Source organism: Euprymna scolopes, chromosome 9 (assembly GCF_053919585.1).
Source record: "Euprymna scolopes isolate OS-2025 chromosome 9, ASM5391958v1, whole genome shotgun sequence".
Lineage (NCBI taxonomy): Eukaryota > Metazoa > Mollusca > Cephalopoda > Sepiida > Sepiolidae > Euprymna > Euprymna scolopes.
In genome coordinates this window covers 22,263,639-22,280,748 of record NC_136490.1, presented here as the reverse complement: position 1 = coordinate 22,280,748, position 17,110 = coordinate 22,263,639, and the positions used below count along the sequence as shown (strand labels likewise).

General features: G+C 34.8%; 1 long non-coding RNA gene across 1 annotated transcript in view; it reads left to right on the top strand.

Moving 5' to 3' along the window:
* Positions 1-17,110, top strand: part of LOC145284984 (uncharacterized) — a 58,175-nt gene that overhangs the window by 39,997 nt on the left and 1,068 nt on the right. The window contains exon 2 of the long non-coding RNA XR_013868919.1: positions 13,848-13,893. This is a non-coding gene — a long non-coding RNA (uncharacterized LOC145284984). The remainder of the gene's footprint in view (positions 1-13,847; positions 13,894-17,110) is intronic.

The following is a 17,110-nucleotide window of genomic DNA, read 5'->3' as shown; positions in this document are numbered from 1 at the left end:
AATGAAAATAGAAGCATAAGTAGATAAGACAGTATATTATTGATTCTAAAAATGAAACACGTTAACGTTTAGTTAACAAATTTACCGAATTTCCATTACTAACGATTATTTTATTGTTCAATTGTCTACTGTACACTCTTTAACCCTTATCCTCGAGTGGCCCCTTGCCCTTGATAAGTGGTGATGCCTTTGTAAAAAAAAAACGTTCCAAATTTAGTTTGCATTTAATCATGTTTGTTTTTTACCATGTAGTCACCGCGTATCAAGACGCGAAAGCCACTCAAGGATAATGGTTAATTGGTACCGTGATGATCGGTGATGGAGGGAATTGGATAAATTTATTTACTTTAGAAGACAGCGTATCAAGAACGTGTTTAAGTTAGACTTGAAAAATACGATGTTTATAGTCGGCTGGGAATAAGTTCTGCGGGATTGTATTTCATAGACGATTGGCACACTTAAGAACAGAAGAGATATTGCCGTTTTACCACAAATCAATGGACAAGTCGAAAGATGTGTCCAATAATACGTTGCACCACGGGTTCATTATCATATTAAGAATTAAATTCTTAGTAAGAGCGATACAAAGAATACTAGAGTTGTCCTCATGTACCCGTGGCCTAGCGGATAATATACTGCGTAAAATTTAATTCAAAGTGATCTACTTCTACAATTCCAAGAACTGGGGGTGATTCAGCGAAGGTGACAAGTTTATCTTTCCTTCTATCTTCATGAGAAAATGTCAAATCTCCGGAAAAATAATATTCTTGTTTGTTTAATGTTCGATTAAGTAAACTCATGAGAAATTCAGATGACGCACTCTCTCAGATCTCTTGGATTGACACTTTAGAAGTTCTCACAGGTGTCATTTCCAGTGATGACATCTCACTGGTGCAGAACAAGTTGCAGTCCGACCGACTAAAAATCTTCCCTAACTTTCGGCAATTTCTACGCCTTTTCATCACTATTGCAACGTACTTGTTTTACAAAGGGTTATCACATATCAAGGCTCAAAGGCCACTTGACGATAAAAGTTAATGTGTATTGTTGTCATTGGGAGAGTCGGGTAATAATCGTTTGTGATTGAATTTGGTATAATTACATTATTTACGATGTCAGTTCAATAAGAACTTGTTTACATTAGACAGGAAGACGACGATATTGTAGTCAGCTGGAAAACAGACCAGCAGAACAGAGTACCACAATTCTATGAAAGAAGTTTTGTTTATGGAATCCACGTTTAGGTTTAAATATCGCTATAGAAGGGGGAAATTTATTGATAATGATTTTGGCTAGATAAATGTTATTTTTTAAAGAGTGGCGAGGGGGTGACAATAGAATGGAGCTCAACCGAACAAATTACATAAAAATAGTAATAGAGCAGAGACAGGCTCCTGACGTCTCTTCCGTGAGAAAGACGTTGCAGAGAAGAGAAAAGAGCATCGCCTACTAGATTACGAGGTCTTTTTGGAATTCTATCAAAGCAGGATATGCCCAGCCCAGATGTGACAACAGTATTTCATCCTAGAACTTACTTGGCTCTTATACGGGAAGAGAACTGCATCAGTAGTGAGATACCTACTGGAGCGGTAGAATGATCCAATCATTTTCCCAGCGACGTTGGCAACAGATTTGATGTATGCACTTAATTCTAGATCGGGAGTGGACGTTAGACCAAGAAACTTGTCTATATATGGAGTGTATTCAAGGCGAGGGCCGTCCATTTCAATAGGGGTAGATGTGAGCCAGAGCGTTGATGCTGGAAAGAGAGAAGATTGGATTTCGATGCATTAAAATTAACCAGCCACCTTTTACCTCATTGTATCACGTGCTCAACGTCAGAAGATAAAAACTCAGAGAGATCTTGGCCATTTTCGATCTTTGAAGTGTTGTCATAAATGTAAGTGCAGCCTGCATATAAATGTCTACGAATGTTATTTGTGAGACTTTTGATGAAGATCAAGAAGAGTAGGGCTTCGGATGGAACCTGAGGGACGCCGGCATCAATAATGTTAGCTTCTGATTTCTGCCCAGCAACCACTAGTCTTATAAAATCATCAGAGAGAGAATGATTTAATAATTGAGAAGACATTTTCGGCGATTCTATAACTGAAAATCTTGTGTGGCAAGCCTTTACGTCACGCGTTATCGAAAGTCTTTGATATGTCAGGAGCAACTGCCCTTGACACAAAGCCCGCGTCGAGAGATTCACTAATCCCATGAGATATTACAGTTAGCACACCAGCTGTAGATCTAGCAGAGCGGAAACCATATTGCATGTCACTGAGGAGGTTGTTTCTGTTGAGGTGGTTGATCGCTTCTCTGTTTCCCACAGATCCAGTAACTTACTGAAGACATACAAGAGACTAGTTGGTCTGTACTGACGGGAGATGATCGATCGCTAGCTTTTTTAGAAACAGGAAAGTGAGGAGGTTTTCCAGAGTTGATAGGGTATGGCATAAAGGTTTACTTCACAAGATCTTTAGCTATGGTATAGCTCGAAATGTCTTCTCAATTATTAAATCATTTCTTTCTGATAGGTTCATAAGAGTAGTAGTTGAGGGGCAAAAATCAGAAGCTCACAGTATTAATGCCGGTGTCCCTCAGGGGTCCATCCTGGGCCCAACTCTTTTCCTGATCTACATTAATGATCTTCCAAATCACATCCTTACATAATTTGTAGACATTTATGCTGACGACACTACCATTTATGGTAGCACATCTAAGACAGTAAACGACCAAGTTCTCTCCAATTCTCTCTCCTCTGATCTTGAGCACGTAGTACAATGGAGAAAGGAGTGGCTGGTTACTTTTAATGCATCTAAAACCAAGCTTATCTCTTTACATCATCCACATTCTGATCCACATCTGGCATCAATTGAAATAAATGGCTCTCGTCTTCAGGAGGCCTAAAGTTTTGACAAGCTTCTGGGCTTGATCTTTACTCCTGATCTTAAATGGAACACGTACATCAAATCTGTTGCCAAGGCCGCTGGAAAAATGGTGGGATCTTTCCATCGATCCGGTAAATATCTTACTGCTGATGCTATTCTCTATCTATATAAGAGCCAGGTACGTCCAAGGATGGAATATTGTTGCCACATCTGGGCAGGAGCTGCTAGAAAGGACTTGTCCTGCCTTGATAGAGTTCAAAATAGACTTCGTAGCCTCGTAGGAGATGTCCTTTTCTCTTCCTTGCAACCTCTATCTCACAGAAGAGATGTTGCGAGTTTGTCTCTGATGTATCGTTATTTTCATGGAAGGTGTTCAACTGAGCTTCAATCTATGGTCCCCCCTCGCCAAACTTTCACAAGAAACACTCGTCTAGCTGTACACACTATCAATAATTCCCCCCACTCTTTATCTGTGCCTAAACCTAAACGTAAATTACATGAACAAAGCTTCTTTCTTAGAACTGCACGCCTGTGGAATTGTCTTCCGTTTTCCTGCTTTCCGGCTGACTACAATATGGTTGTTTTCAAGTCTAACGTAAATAAATTCTTGATGAGCCGTTCCATATAAGTTTTCAAATTTACCAAATTTTCATTACTAATTATTACTATATTGTCCAATGTCTACTGTACACTCTTTAACCCTTATCCTTGAGTGGCCCCTTGGCCTTGATAAGTGGTGATACCTCTGTAAAAAAAGAGTGTGGGAACCATTTCTCCTTAAGACAACGTTAAGTACTTTGCATGCATCGGGGCTAATTCTGGTTGAAGCTTTTTGAGCACTATAATTGGAATGCCAACGGGCCAGTTGCTTTACTGGGATCGAGACTTTTGATAAGCTTGGCAGCATCACGCATGGGGATTTGTATGTCGCATAGTGTGTTTTCAGATACAGAAGTAAATATGGGGAGGGGGCGACCCTGATTGCATGTAATTTATTGCAACGTTCTTGGCAAATAGTTTTGCGTGTCTGATGCTGATGAGGTTACTTCAGGTCCATTGATGATGGTTAAGATTCGCCAAAGCTCCCGAGAGGCAAACCTCTGTTCACCTATTTTTGCCTTGACGGACTGATCATAGAACTCTAATTCTTTATTACTATTTTACAGTGATTGCTGGCAGATCTAAAGGCTGGTTTAATCTCAGTACATCTATTTCTGAAAATATCTATTGCTGAAACTGTGGAAATAGTGGTTTCTGGGCGCAATGGCAGGAGCACATTCTGGGGAGAATCACTGCTGACTGTTGGGGTTTTTTTCTGGAATTTCTTGGAGTGTATGATGCGATCTATTAATTATTTGATGTCCTCTCATCAGCGGTTTCTTTTTCTGTTCGCGTTTATGGCCGTTGGCTAACTTGACATTAATTATCTTCACAATTCCAGTATTTACCATAGCATTCAATTTTATATCTGGACGATACTATAATTCTCCGCTTTTAGTTATCCTCACTGAAATTTCAAGAGACAATGTCTGTGATACCAACCGATACTTGTACGAACTGCACATCGTCATCGTCATCGTCGTCGTCGTCGTCGTCGTCGTCGTCTTCGTAGTAGTAGTAGTAGTAATAGTAGTAGTAGTAAACACCTTTTTTACACATACAGCATGATAAGAGTAAGCCATGTAGCTTTTCAGTGCTTCTGGGCTATTTGTTGACATTTGTGGAGATTAGACGATCGTCTAGGGGAACACTTAGAAACGCATAGACAGGAGAGAACTTGAATGCCTACTAGACACTATGCTTGGGTGTCTAAATTCTCTCTGTACAGTGGTTTGCCAGATAAAACTGGCATGAGGATGCTTTTCCCTAGAATAAACCCTTACTAAATATCCCAAATCACAGAGTATTCGCTGCCCAAATAAGATTTCCCCACTATGGCTAACTCACATTAGCTTTTACAAGGAATGGTGCACCTTCTCCAAGTGATGTTACCTCAAGTAAGAGCACAAATATGGATACTCCACCAGACTAGATAAATTCTTGTCCTGGAATCCAGTAAGACCAAGAAACCAAAATGAAAGATATACAACAACATATGAAAATGGTTAATTGGGAAGAGGAAAATTATGTTCTTAATTTCTTTACTAACTCAGTGTTTGAGAAATAAAGAACTTAAATGGAACATTGGAATATCTATGTATCTTATATAGAGTTCAATTGTTAACCCCAGGTTGTGGGTCCCTTGATTTCTGAGAACTTCGATTGAAGTAAAATAAAACAAAAAATCGATGGTTCTTTTTCTTTTGACCTAAAGCATTTTTTAATGGGCAAAACACGTGACTGATTTCTTTTAATGCATTTAAAATTAATCTTCTCTCTACTCCCTACTACTTACAAACGTTCGAACCTTCATTTTGCCCCAGTTTAAATGGGTGGAGCATCCTTTGCGGAGGATCTCTATTTTGATAAGCTTTTGTGAGTGACGTTCACCCAGATTCGAATTGGAAGACTTACATAAGATCTTTTGCTAAAGTCTGACAAAAACGTTAAATCACTCCATCCCACCAGAGACTATCTTAATTCTGATGCAATTTCTTACTTTTACAAGAGCCAAAATACGGTCTAAGAGTACTGCTGCATAATATGGTGAGGTGTCTCTAGGAGCACTCTCTCCTGCTTCAGCAGAATCGACTTCGAAATCTAGTGAGGGAACTCCACTCCTATTTCTTTGTAGTCTTTGTCTCAGAGAAAAAACTTCGATAGTCTTTTTTTACTACATCGTTTTTTACATGCTAGGTGCTCGACTGAGCTCAAATCTCTGATTGTACTTATATTCACTATAAAAATACGTCTAATCACTATCACTGAAAATACGTGTCTTTTATACCTCTCCGTACCTAAAACTACTTTGAAATTCCATGAACATAGTTTCTTACCAAGAACTATGATTCTGTGCAATGCAATAGAACGCGGTTGCTCCCTAGTTGACTAGGTCGTTTTTTCGTCAATGTGGAGAGATTCTTAATGATGCTGATGCCCTTTTGTGAAATTAGTCAAATCTTCGAAATTTGTGAAATTTTAGAATCGTATTAGCTATTACTTAATAAATATGCACTGAATTTCAGTTTATTTCGGATAGTTTATAAAAGGTTTTCAAAGACTCAATCTGACTAAAGGTTTATGTTTAAAATTCAAATATATCACATTTGCATTATATTCTTTCATATTCATTAAACATTAATTAAGTAGGATAGTTTATATTTCTTCTTAAGACATCTTAAGCTTAAGCCTTTAGTTTTAGATATTTTTATAATATTTTATTTTACCAAAACTGAAATAAGGATTCTAGTCATAGTAACGCACTATTTCTTGATCATAACCTTCGTAAAAAGCATTAGATGTGATTTTAATGTTTCATATGTGATTTAGTGGAGATATCAAAATTGAAGAAGATATTATTTTTAAAATCATTATTATAACTCGTTTCTATGTAGAGATATTATCTTTGTTAATATAACATACTTGATATTTGGCCCGTTCAAAACGGGCAAGAATTATATCCCGTTGTTTTTCAATGAGTGATTTATGTCAAGTTGATGGATGAATATGGTTAAATTTCTTATCGTTTTTGCATTAAATACCAATCTGTGTTAATCTCTATTAATTTATAACTCTGCATGGAACGGATACCCTAATCTTTAGTTCGCTGCACGGTATCGTAAGAAAAGGTCAACACAAAATTCAGTCAGATCGGCCCAATAATTTTTGAGACAATTCGAGATTAAACAGTGTTGTTGTGACTAATCTCTATTAATCGATACTAATCAATAAGTGTGCATGAAACGGATACCATAATAATTACTCCGCTATACCTTATCATAAAAATCTACATATAAAATTGCAGCCAGATCGGCCGGGTACCTATTTACAATGCCTCCCCACGGGACAGAGTTAGACAGCAGGGTCGTTTTTTAACGTGAAGAAAAGGTACAAAAATAAAAAAAGAGTCTCAGTCGTGAAGGAGAAATGGAAGTGCCGCATCTGAAGAACAGATACTACACATTAATCTTGGCCAAAAGGTCAAGAATTGGTCGAGTAGTGTCCGATAAAAAGTGGACAGACATACAAAGAGAAATATGATATAGACAACATATTTTCTATTATTTTTTAATAAGGCGTTCGCCAGGATAATAGAACTTTTATAGACATTTTTATAATCTGTTTAATTTGTTTTACGTTTGCTAAGCAATTAATCCGTTTAAAAATGTACTCTATTTTATTTTATACGTGACGCAAAAAAAAGGGTAAAATTCGATTTAATGAGACTGCGCAATTTTTTTGCATGTTTAGTATCAAATTTGATGAACTCATGGGAATTCATGAAAACGCAATGTTTCTATTCATAGGACTCCCCACTAGGGCAATGTTAAACACAAGATCAATTTCTTATGTCGAGTAAATCCAGTTTCACAAAAATGGAACTCAGGATTGACACAAAAATAAAAAATCGCGTCAACGAATCAATATACTTTTTCTCCGACTACTAATTGAATAGTAGGGAAGACTGCACTCTCATGCCTTTTGTTATGCAAGTAGACAAGAGGAAAGGAGAGTACAATATGACACAAGATGTTATCCCTCTACCTGTATTGGTTTAGTCGACCTGATAGTGTGTTTGTTGTTGTTGTTGTGTTGATATTATTGTTGTTCTTCATCTTCTTATTATTATTATAATTGATGTTGTTGTTGCTGTGTTCGTTTATTTATAATACTTTACACCGGTTAGTTTTTCACTGAAGAGCGGGGTTTTACATCAAAGCTAGTGAGAATATTCATATGGTCAATTAGATAGAAAGCACCTGGCGTAGGATGTTTGTATTATTATTATTATTATTATTATTATTATTATTATTATTGTTATTATTATTATTATTATTATTATTATTATTGTTGTTGTTGTTGTTGGTGGTGGTGTTGTTAATAATAATAATAATATTAATAATAATAATAAAAACTTAAAAGTTTATCTTTATTTACAGGAGACCAATAGGGTTATCCGGCGTTGACTGGGACATTATTAACTAAATAGTAGAGTTATTTTTTTTCAATTCACTTTCTCTCTGGCAATTTCCTTTCCCAGTTCTTCTTTCGAGGGCCTTTTTCTTCCCACTTGTCTTTCTCTCCCTCTATCTCTCAATATATATATATATATATATATATATATATATATATATATATATATATATATATATCAATAATGTCTTTAAATAAAAAACTAAGAATACATGTAAACTGTTGTTTTTTTTTTCAAATAAATATGTTTATTTCACCTAATTACGTTAAATTACATTTGCAAATGAATTTGCATTATCGCAGTAGCCATTTGCTATTGACTTCTCGCTGACAATTACCTTTGGTCTTCACCATAATTTGTCTGAAAATAAGTCTTCCCAAGTTTCCAGATTTATTTGTTTATTCGAGTAAAGTTTTTCAACTTTATAATTTTTAGAGGGCTATTTTATTTATTTATTTTATTTTATTCCAACCTTAACCTAATCCAAACATAACCATTTACATGCTTAGTGTCGCCTGCCATTTTTTGCAGCTGTTTTAATCGTAAACTGTTTTAGCAGTTGCTGGTCTGTTCCCAAAATTGCAAAGGAAACACTCGTGTTTGTATAAAGATCTTTTCATGAATAAGCACCATTTAGTGTTCACACATATAAACTTACTCAATCCATTTACGTTTTTTTTAATTTAATATTCATTATTTCTGTAAAAATGTGTCTATAAAAACATATTTAAAAAAGAGAATCAAGAGATCGTTTTTCATAATATGTTTTTGTAACCAAAAACAATATTACGTACTTACTTGTCATGTCAAAAATAGTAATATATACAAATATTACGACAATTCATCAGGTAGAAGGTAATTTTTTGTTAAAAGTAGTATTTACGAAAAATTGGGGAAAGCTGTATTTTTCGTAGTTTTTTTGTACATAGACGGTAAGATTTCAAACACAAAGAACATAACCCAGAGGCTAAAATGTTCCTATTTACGTGCCTCCCCACGAGGGCAGAGGGTAGAGATAGACACAGGTCCGTTTTTAATGTGGAGAAAATCTAGCTTACCACAAAGGGGTAATCTGGATAGGAACAAAAATTAAAATTGTCTTAGTCTAAAAGGATTTCTCCTTCACTGATTGAAGTCAGAAAGGGGGGTGAAATATCAGAAAAAATACTACACCTTGTTCCTAGCCAAAAGGAAAATGTTGACCAACTGTGAATGATGGTCAACATTTCAGCCTATGGTGAGAATTTTTTTTTTTTAACTAAAAAGACAATAGCTGTTTTTTTTTTCTACTTGGGGAAATTTCGTAACATTTTGCTATATTACTATTTTCGACACAATTTAATGAGTAATATTAACATATTTTTAAAAACATCTCAATCTGTCAATTTTATCTTGACAATATTACATACTTAATTGCCATGTCGAAATTAGTAATATATCCAAAAATTACGAAAATCCATGGGGTAAAACAACTGCTATTGTTTTTTTAGTAAAAAAAAAGTCCATTGCTATAGACAACAAATATTGCACGCCATGAACAAGTAATGTAAAATATTCGTTTAGAGTTATAGCCTCTGTGTGTGAACTCTTCACTATCTACGTTATACCGTCTAAGAAAATGCAATTTAACCTAGTTTCCATAAAAAATACTTTTAACTATAAATAACTTTCTACTCTATTTTCGTAGTTTTGGATATATTACTATTTTCGACATGACAATTAACTACGTAATATTGTTTCTGCTTAAAACGACATATTTGAAAAAAAAATCGAGTATCTGAACAAGTACCAAAACATTTTTTTTTAATCAGTTTACGGACCTTCTTATTTATAAGTTTCTTTCCTGTTACAAATGTTTTTGTAATGTTAAATGCTTTGTATTTGTTTTAGTGTCCCCAATTCTCGTATAACAAACGTAAAATAGAGTTATCTCCATCACGCGAATAACAAATTATCTAAAAGCGCCCCCAAAACCTATTAGCTTAAAAAGCAATTTGTTTTTCTTTGTTTTGTTTTAATATATAAAATAAAATACATAAACAAAAAAGATAATTCTTAATCAGCGAGAATAGTCCATTTGTATCCCGAGGGTGTATAAAGGAATTTATTCGTTTAATTTTACATAAAAATGTAAAGCTTAAAATAAAGTTTATGTAAATAAACGTTAGCACACGCATAAAAATTGTAACCCCATATTTTATCTGTAAATTTGACGAGTGTGTGGTGATTATTTTTTATGAAAAGGAACGTTTGAGCTGAAGGCTAAAACCGCTACATTGTTTTAATTTTTTGGTTGGTTAGCGAGATTGTTTTTATCCAATGAGAATGTGGCATGCGTTTTTCTCTCCCAATCAGAATTTGGCCAGAGTTTGACTTATTAGCGACATCAGTTTTCTTTTTTATTTGATCATTGAATATTGGAGCATTCCATTTTCAATCTAAGGGATGGTCAGCATAATAACGGTCGAAGCTGCAAGCGTAATAATATATAGATGATGATGATGGTGATGATGATTTAAAATAAACAGTAAATGTATGTGTGTTCCTGCCTAACATATTATCCGATAAATCCTTAAGCTACTTGTCATGTTACACCGAAATTAGCAGAGAAATAACAATCATTATGGCTGTGACAACAGCATATTCTTTTCATTGTTTTGACCCTTGATTATATATCGGTTAATATCTCATATGTTCTTATATAGACGGATGTGATTCTCGGTTGATTAAGTGTGTCCGTGGCGGATATATCCCCGAGAGTCAAAAGAAGGAAAAGAATATTCTATTGCCCCAGTGATCATACGTCAAATATTAAATAGCTTAAACAGTAACGACTGAAGTGAGAGCGCTATATGTTTGATTCCGATTTTATCTGGTCGCAATCAAATTATGTTTTTATTTAACTTTTAAAAATCACTACAATATATTTTATATAAACCAATATAATAAGCAATGAAATATTGGAGCTATGATATTAAATACGAAATCTGCATAAATTAAAATATCATATTTAAGCGCATTTTACGACCGGGCAAGTGTTTATCTTTTCAATGTCACTCCATTAGCAGCTATTTTTACCAGCTAAACACCAAATTGAATTTGTTGTACATGTATACCTTCCCTAAATATCAAATTTTAAGTCTGTAGACGAGAAATTGACAGAGGAGTTTAGTAGAGACCGTTTTGCATACAAATGGACAGAAACGGTAATTATATATATATATATCAAAATGAAAGATGAGAAATAAAAGTTATATACAACTTTATTATATAATCAGAACAATAAGGAAAAGTTAAGAGGATATATTTTTTAAGAAAGGACTTCTCTAGACCATGGCATTTAGAAGGTAAATGCTTCTCATCAGAAGAAGAGAAGGGCTAGAATTATACAAAATTCAAATTTAGAAACATCTGGCTTAATGACATTTAGATATGACATGAGAATAAAACAATAGCATAATATGGTAAATTTAAATTAAACATAGATGCAACAGGTAAGGGTAAATGGGAAGGTAATATATAATGGTAAAAAAAAGATTATAGGCAAATATGAAAAATAAAAAAGCCAACAATAGAAGAAAGGAAAAATAAGATTAAAGAGAAAATTAAGAAAAAAAGGAAACGAAGGAGAAATAGCTAACAGTGGATCCGGAAATACATATATAAATAGATAAAAATGGATTGAAAAAAATAGAAACATTCTTTTCCACCATTACCTACATATATATTACTCCGCCACTTTATTCTGGTCCTGGATATGACCTTAAACTATATCCGATGGTGAGGCCCCAGCTTGCGGGCTTTGGAGAGTGTGGAGCCACCCTTTAATTGCCATTGCTCCCAGGTTCACTCTGACCAAGAGTGGTAGTACCTGTTAGGGTCCCAACTATGGGTTGAATAGAAACCGACTTAAAAAAAACAACAAATATACTCTATTAAAAATTGTTCTTCAAAATCACTGGATTTGGCATTAAATAACCTGAAAAGGTTGATATGCCGTAAAACAAAAACAACCAACTAACACCCAGTTTATCCATATATGTTGTACCTACTTTTGATTATCATTCGCCATTCTATTTTGTTCCTTCATTCTTATTTCATAAAAATGTCATTCAGCCAGTTTTTCTTTCTTTCTATATTTGCATTTTGTATGAATCTGATGAGGAGGAAAAGGACCAGAATTAAAAAAGAAGCGTCGAAATGCCATGGCCTAAAAAGATTTTCTTAATTTTCCCCTTAACTTTTTTTTATTGTCCTGATGATATAATAAAGTTGTATATAACTTTTATTCCTCATTTTTTCATTTTAATTCATTGTTTTCTCCCCTTAAAAGTGTTGAGCTTTTCTTAGCTTGGTTGAACATTTACTCATTGATAACATAATTATATATATATATATATATATATATATATATATATATATATATATATATATATATATATATATATATATATATAGTGATTTAAAGGTTATGAGGGTTTTTAGAAGCTTGAAAAACGATGTTACTTTTTGTATTTAATATTTTTATTGTTATTTTTCATATTTCAAGCGGACCTCCGCTCTTGGTCACAAAACAGTATCGAAATGAAAAAGAAAAAGAAAACCGTTGAAAGAACTGGAGATTTATAGCGTGGACAGCGTACATTCCCAGCAATCATGTACGAATTACATCTAATGAATGGACCATTATCAAGGTCAAAAGTCATTAGAGGCCAAGGTTTAAAAAAATTGTTAGTTAGATTATGAACAATATTATGAGAGGCTTGAAAACGATGAAAAAATAGATAAAGATAATAACCAGAATTACTTAAAAAGGAGAGTTCGACAAGTATTGATTCTGAAAGAGACGTTACCGCCAGCTCTCAAACTATTTAGTCTCTAAATAGGTTAGTACAAAAGTTAAAGGTTTCAAGGAGCCAATAGAGAAAGGAGTTTTCAATTCCAATCTCTTCTCTGCTGCATCTTCTCCACAGAAGAGACATTGCTCGTCTTTCATTGCTTTCCTATAGTTATTTTCATTGCAATTGCTCACCTGGGTACAATCAATGGTATTTTCCTGTCAAACTTTCACAAAAACACTCGTCTTTTTGCAACTACTACCAATTATTTCCCCCACTCTCTATGTGTGCCTAAATCTAAACGTGTATTTCATGAACTAAGCTTCGTTCCTAGAACTGCCCGACCGGGGAGCTCTGTTCCACTGGCCTGCTTTCCAACTGACTACAATATGGCTGTCTTCAACTCCAATCGTTTATACAAAATTCCCACTGCTAATGATTACTACACGGTTGTCCTGATGATTAGCCGTTAACCCTTATCGTCGAGTGGCTGTTGAGCCTTGATAATGTGGTGACCGCCTTGTATAAAGTTGTTAAATGCCTACAAAATTATCACCACTAACGAGAACCTGATACTTATAAGCCCTTATCCTTGGCTAGCCTTCGAGTCTTGATAACCTCTTGTTACTGATCTTAAAGACCACCAGGTTGTAATTTGCAAAGACGCAGTCACGTGGCAACATGTTATAAAAGATAGCAAGTTTTTGTGGAAAAATATCTGTTAATAGAAAAATGAAATAAATAAATAAGCTTGCTATTAGTACAACTTATAAAAAACAACAATTGTATTGGTGTTTCTTTGGTTGGCGGACACTTAGTGATAAAAATGTTATTTCAAGCCAACGCGCGACTAACAGACGAGCCGAACCTTCTAGACACTAGGACGAATCTCATAAACTTCTTCCTTTGAAGTGAAGCTTCACACTAGACCAACGTAATGTTAATAAACGCTTGTAATGTTTATACTTATATCATGTCCTTTTATGTTTCTAAAGCAATTAAAGCCTATAAAATGTTTTTATTTTTTTATTTTACCCTCAGTCATGTCGGAACATTTTCAAAGGGCCCAAGGTTATAAACACTAATGGTAAGTAAAACGTATTTAAAATTACACTTTTAATACGTTTTTGTCCCTGTCAGCTATGTTCATCTTTATATTCCTGTGTATTCAACACGACTGACTTGTCTATGTCGATCAAAGAAACGATTTTGAACCAAAACGATCATTGAACGATACACTTCAAAAAGCATACATCAATCGAGGGTTTCTTTTTACTTTTAAAGGTTAATTTATGGCCAATAGTTTTCGCCATTCGAATGCCTATGAATAGAATACCCTCCCCAAACCAGTTAAGAACATAAAAACGTGAAGCGATCTGGAATAAAAGGGCTAAAAAACAATCCGTATATTTTTGCATTGTTCAAACAAATTTCTGTATTTATTTAAGAAATGGGACGAGATTCCCGCCCATTTCATATAACTTCGTAAATACCTGTCCAAGTTTTTTCTTCTTGTTGTCTAATTCTGTTTTTCTGATCGTTTTATGTCGTAGGTACGAATGGCGGGAAAAAAATTTAAAGACGCATCGTTGACACGTTTTGGAGTTAACGTTTTCTTAGATTTCCTAATAAAGCGATGATTCGTAGGACTAGGATTACGTATTAGTCATCATAAAATTCGGTAAAACATTATTTTTGCCGTGCTGAGAGCAATTCGCACCACGAAAGTTTCTATTTTAATTCTTTTCCAACGAACTAATGTCAATTAGAGGCCAGTATTTCATAGTTGATCTGTTTGTCCTGTTCGGGTTAATGATAATGAAAATGAAACTTGGTATTTGTACATTTTAATCAAGACATTAAAAAATGAAAATATCGAAAAAAAAAAAAGGTTATATTGTGCGTATCCATTATGGAACGAAGTTCTCCGAAAAAAAATTTCACTTAATTTCATCAAGTATTTTTTTACAGCGAAAAAAACAATCTGTTATGATACCGAGCGAAAGGGTCAATATTTAGGAAGATAAGCTAGTATTAAAGATAGGAAAATAGTGTCAGCGCTTTAAATTGAGTTATCTCCTCGAGGCTTATTCAAAAATTCAAAGATAGCTGACTTCAACGCGCTCCCATAAAAACGTGTTTTTTTTCTGCTGTAAAAAAAAAAAAAAAAAAAACTACTCGATCAAATTAAGTAAATTTTTTTCGGAGATCTTCAGTCCAAAACGGATACGTACAATATAATCTTTTTCTGATACTTTAATTTTGTAATGCCTTGATTAAACTGTACAAGTACCGGAAATGTATTAAGCTTTATAAAATTCAGTTAGTATTATATCAAGAACTGGTTATTACGTAGACCCAGCAGATCATCGTCATCATCATCATCATCATCATCATCATCTGAATCCAAAGATTTTATTGTTAGCATTGGTGTCCCCGATATTTTATAGTCAACATTCTTTCTAGAAAGACAGTGGATACCTATGACAGGGATCGTGTAAAGGTTGCCAACATCCTAAGTGGAAGTGATTTTTGTAGAACTGGATTAGGACCTAAAACACCCAGCTCGTCACGCCATGTCACGAAACACTTAACCACCGTCACCTAGTACGCAGAAAATATGTTTATCTGTCTTAACACTGACAGCGTTCCATATATATATATTCACTCCAAACAAGGCATTTGAAACTATTTCAGATCGTTTTTACAGGATACAGTGAGGAATTAAAATGTCAGTTCACATTACGTTTGAACATCTGTATGTCAGTAAAGTAAGGTAAACAGGAAACAGAAAGGGGATTCCAAAATCTAGCACTCTGATGGAAGAAACTAAACTCTAAAATAGAAGGCGTTCCGGCAGCTAGGGACCTCAACAAGGAAGGATTGGTAATTTTGCTCTTTGTCGAGTTGGTCAGGAATATATAGACCAAACAGGAAATCTATCTGGAAGTGTGTAATTGATATATTGCGATTTGTTTCAATGAAAAAAACCGGCCAGCTAGGTAAAAGAGCTTTTTTTTTTACAAAGGGCTTACCACATATCAAGGCACGCAGGCCACTTGAGTATATTGTAGGCCTTAGGACGGTAGCGTAGTAATCGTTTCTGGTCGAAACTTGGTATAATTAGATTATTTACAAGGACGGTTCAATAAGACCTTGTTTACGTTGAACGTGAAAACGACGATACTGTAGTCAGCAAGAAAGCAGATCCGCGGAACAGAGTTCCACAGGCAGGCTATTCCTGGAAAACAGCTTTGTTGATAAAACCCATGTTTGAGTTCAGGTACCGATCGAGAGGGAGAAATTTATTGATGGGGATTTGGGCTAAACAAGTTATTTTGTGATTGAAAGATTGGCGAGGAGGGGGCCATATATTGGAGTTCAACCGAACACTTGCCAAGAAAATAGCGATAGAGCAAAGACAGGTTGGCAACGTCTTTCCTGCGTGAAAGAGGTCGCAGAGAAGAGAAAACAAATACCTAAATATCTAGTAGGCATCGCTTACTAGATTACGAAGTCTGTTTTGAACTCTGTCAAGTCAGGATAGGACTAACTAAAGGCCAAGTGTCTTCCAGCTAAGAGGATTAGCTTTGTAGTGGCAAAGCAGATAACGGGATAAAATGACACCTAATCGTGTCTCAGATTCATAGCATCATCTTTAGATAGTACTAAACAACCCCATTACATATTAAGTCAATTTTAGTTCATTACACAACAGAAGTCTATACTTAAAGTAGCCCTTGGTTGATTTACAATATATATATATATATTTTTATAAAGCTCCCCTCTTTGGTAGAGCACTCTCGTAAATTATCTTACTCGCTACTTAATTTAGCTGAAATAATGCGAAGCTCACGATTTGTTTACAAACAAACGTTTGAGCCCTCTACGAGTAGCGGACGAATGTTTATTTAAATAATCGTTCGGACAGGTTAATTTCGGCCACCGATTCCGTAGTCAAGGGGTAGGACTGCCGACTGTCATCACGACGGTTCTAGGTTCGATCCTCGGCTTGGGAGAGGTGTTAGTCTAGCGGCACTGATGAGTTGTGAAACAACGAAACAGGTCTGTATGTCGATGACTAAAATATATTATATATATATATATATATATAGAGAGAGAGAGATAAATATATGAACAGAACTTTACAGTCCGAAAATTTTAAATTTTTAATTCATGGAATTTGTTGTTAGATCTAGGCAGAAATTGTTTATAGTAGATGTAAGTAGCCGGTTGCTTTTGTGGAAGTTTTACGGGGACTGGACCATAGATTGACGCTCGGAGACGTCTCTTCTGTGGATAAA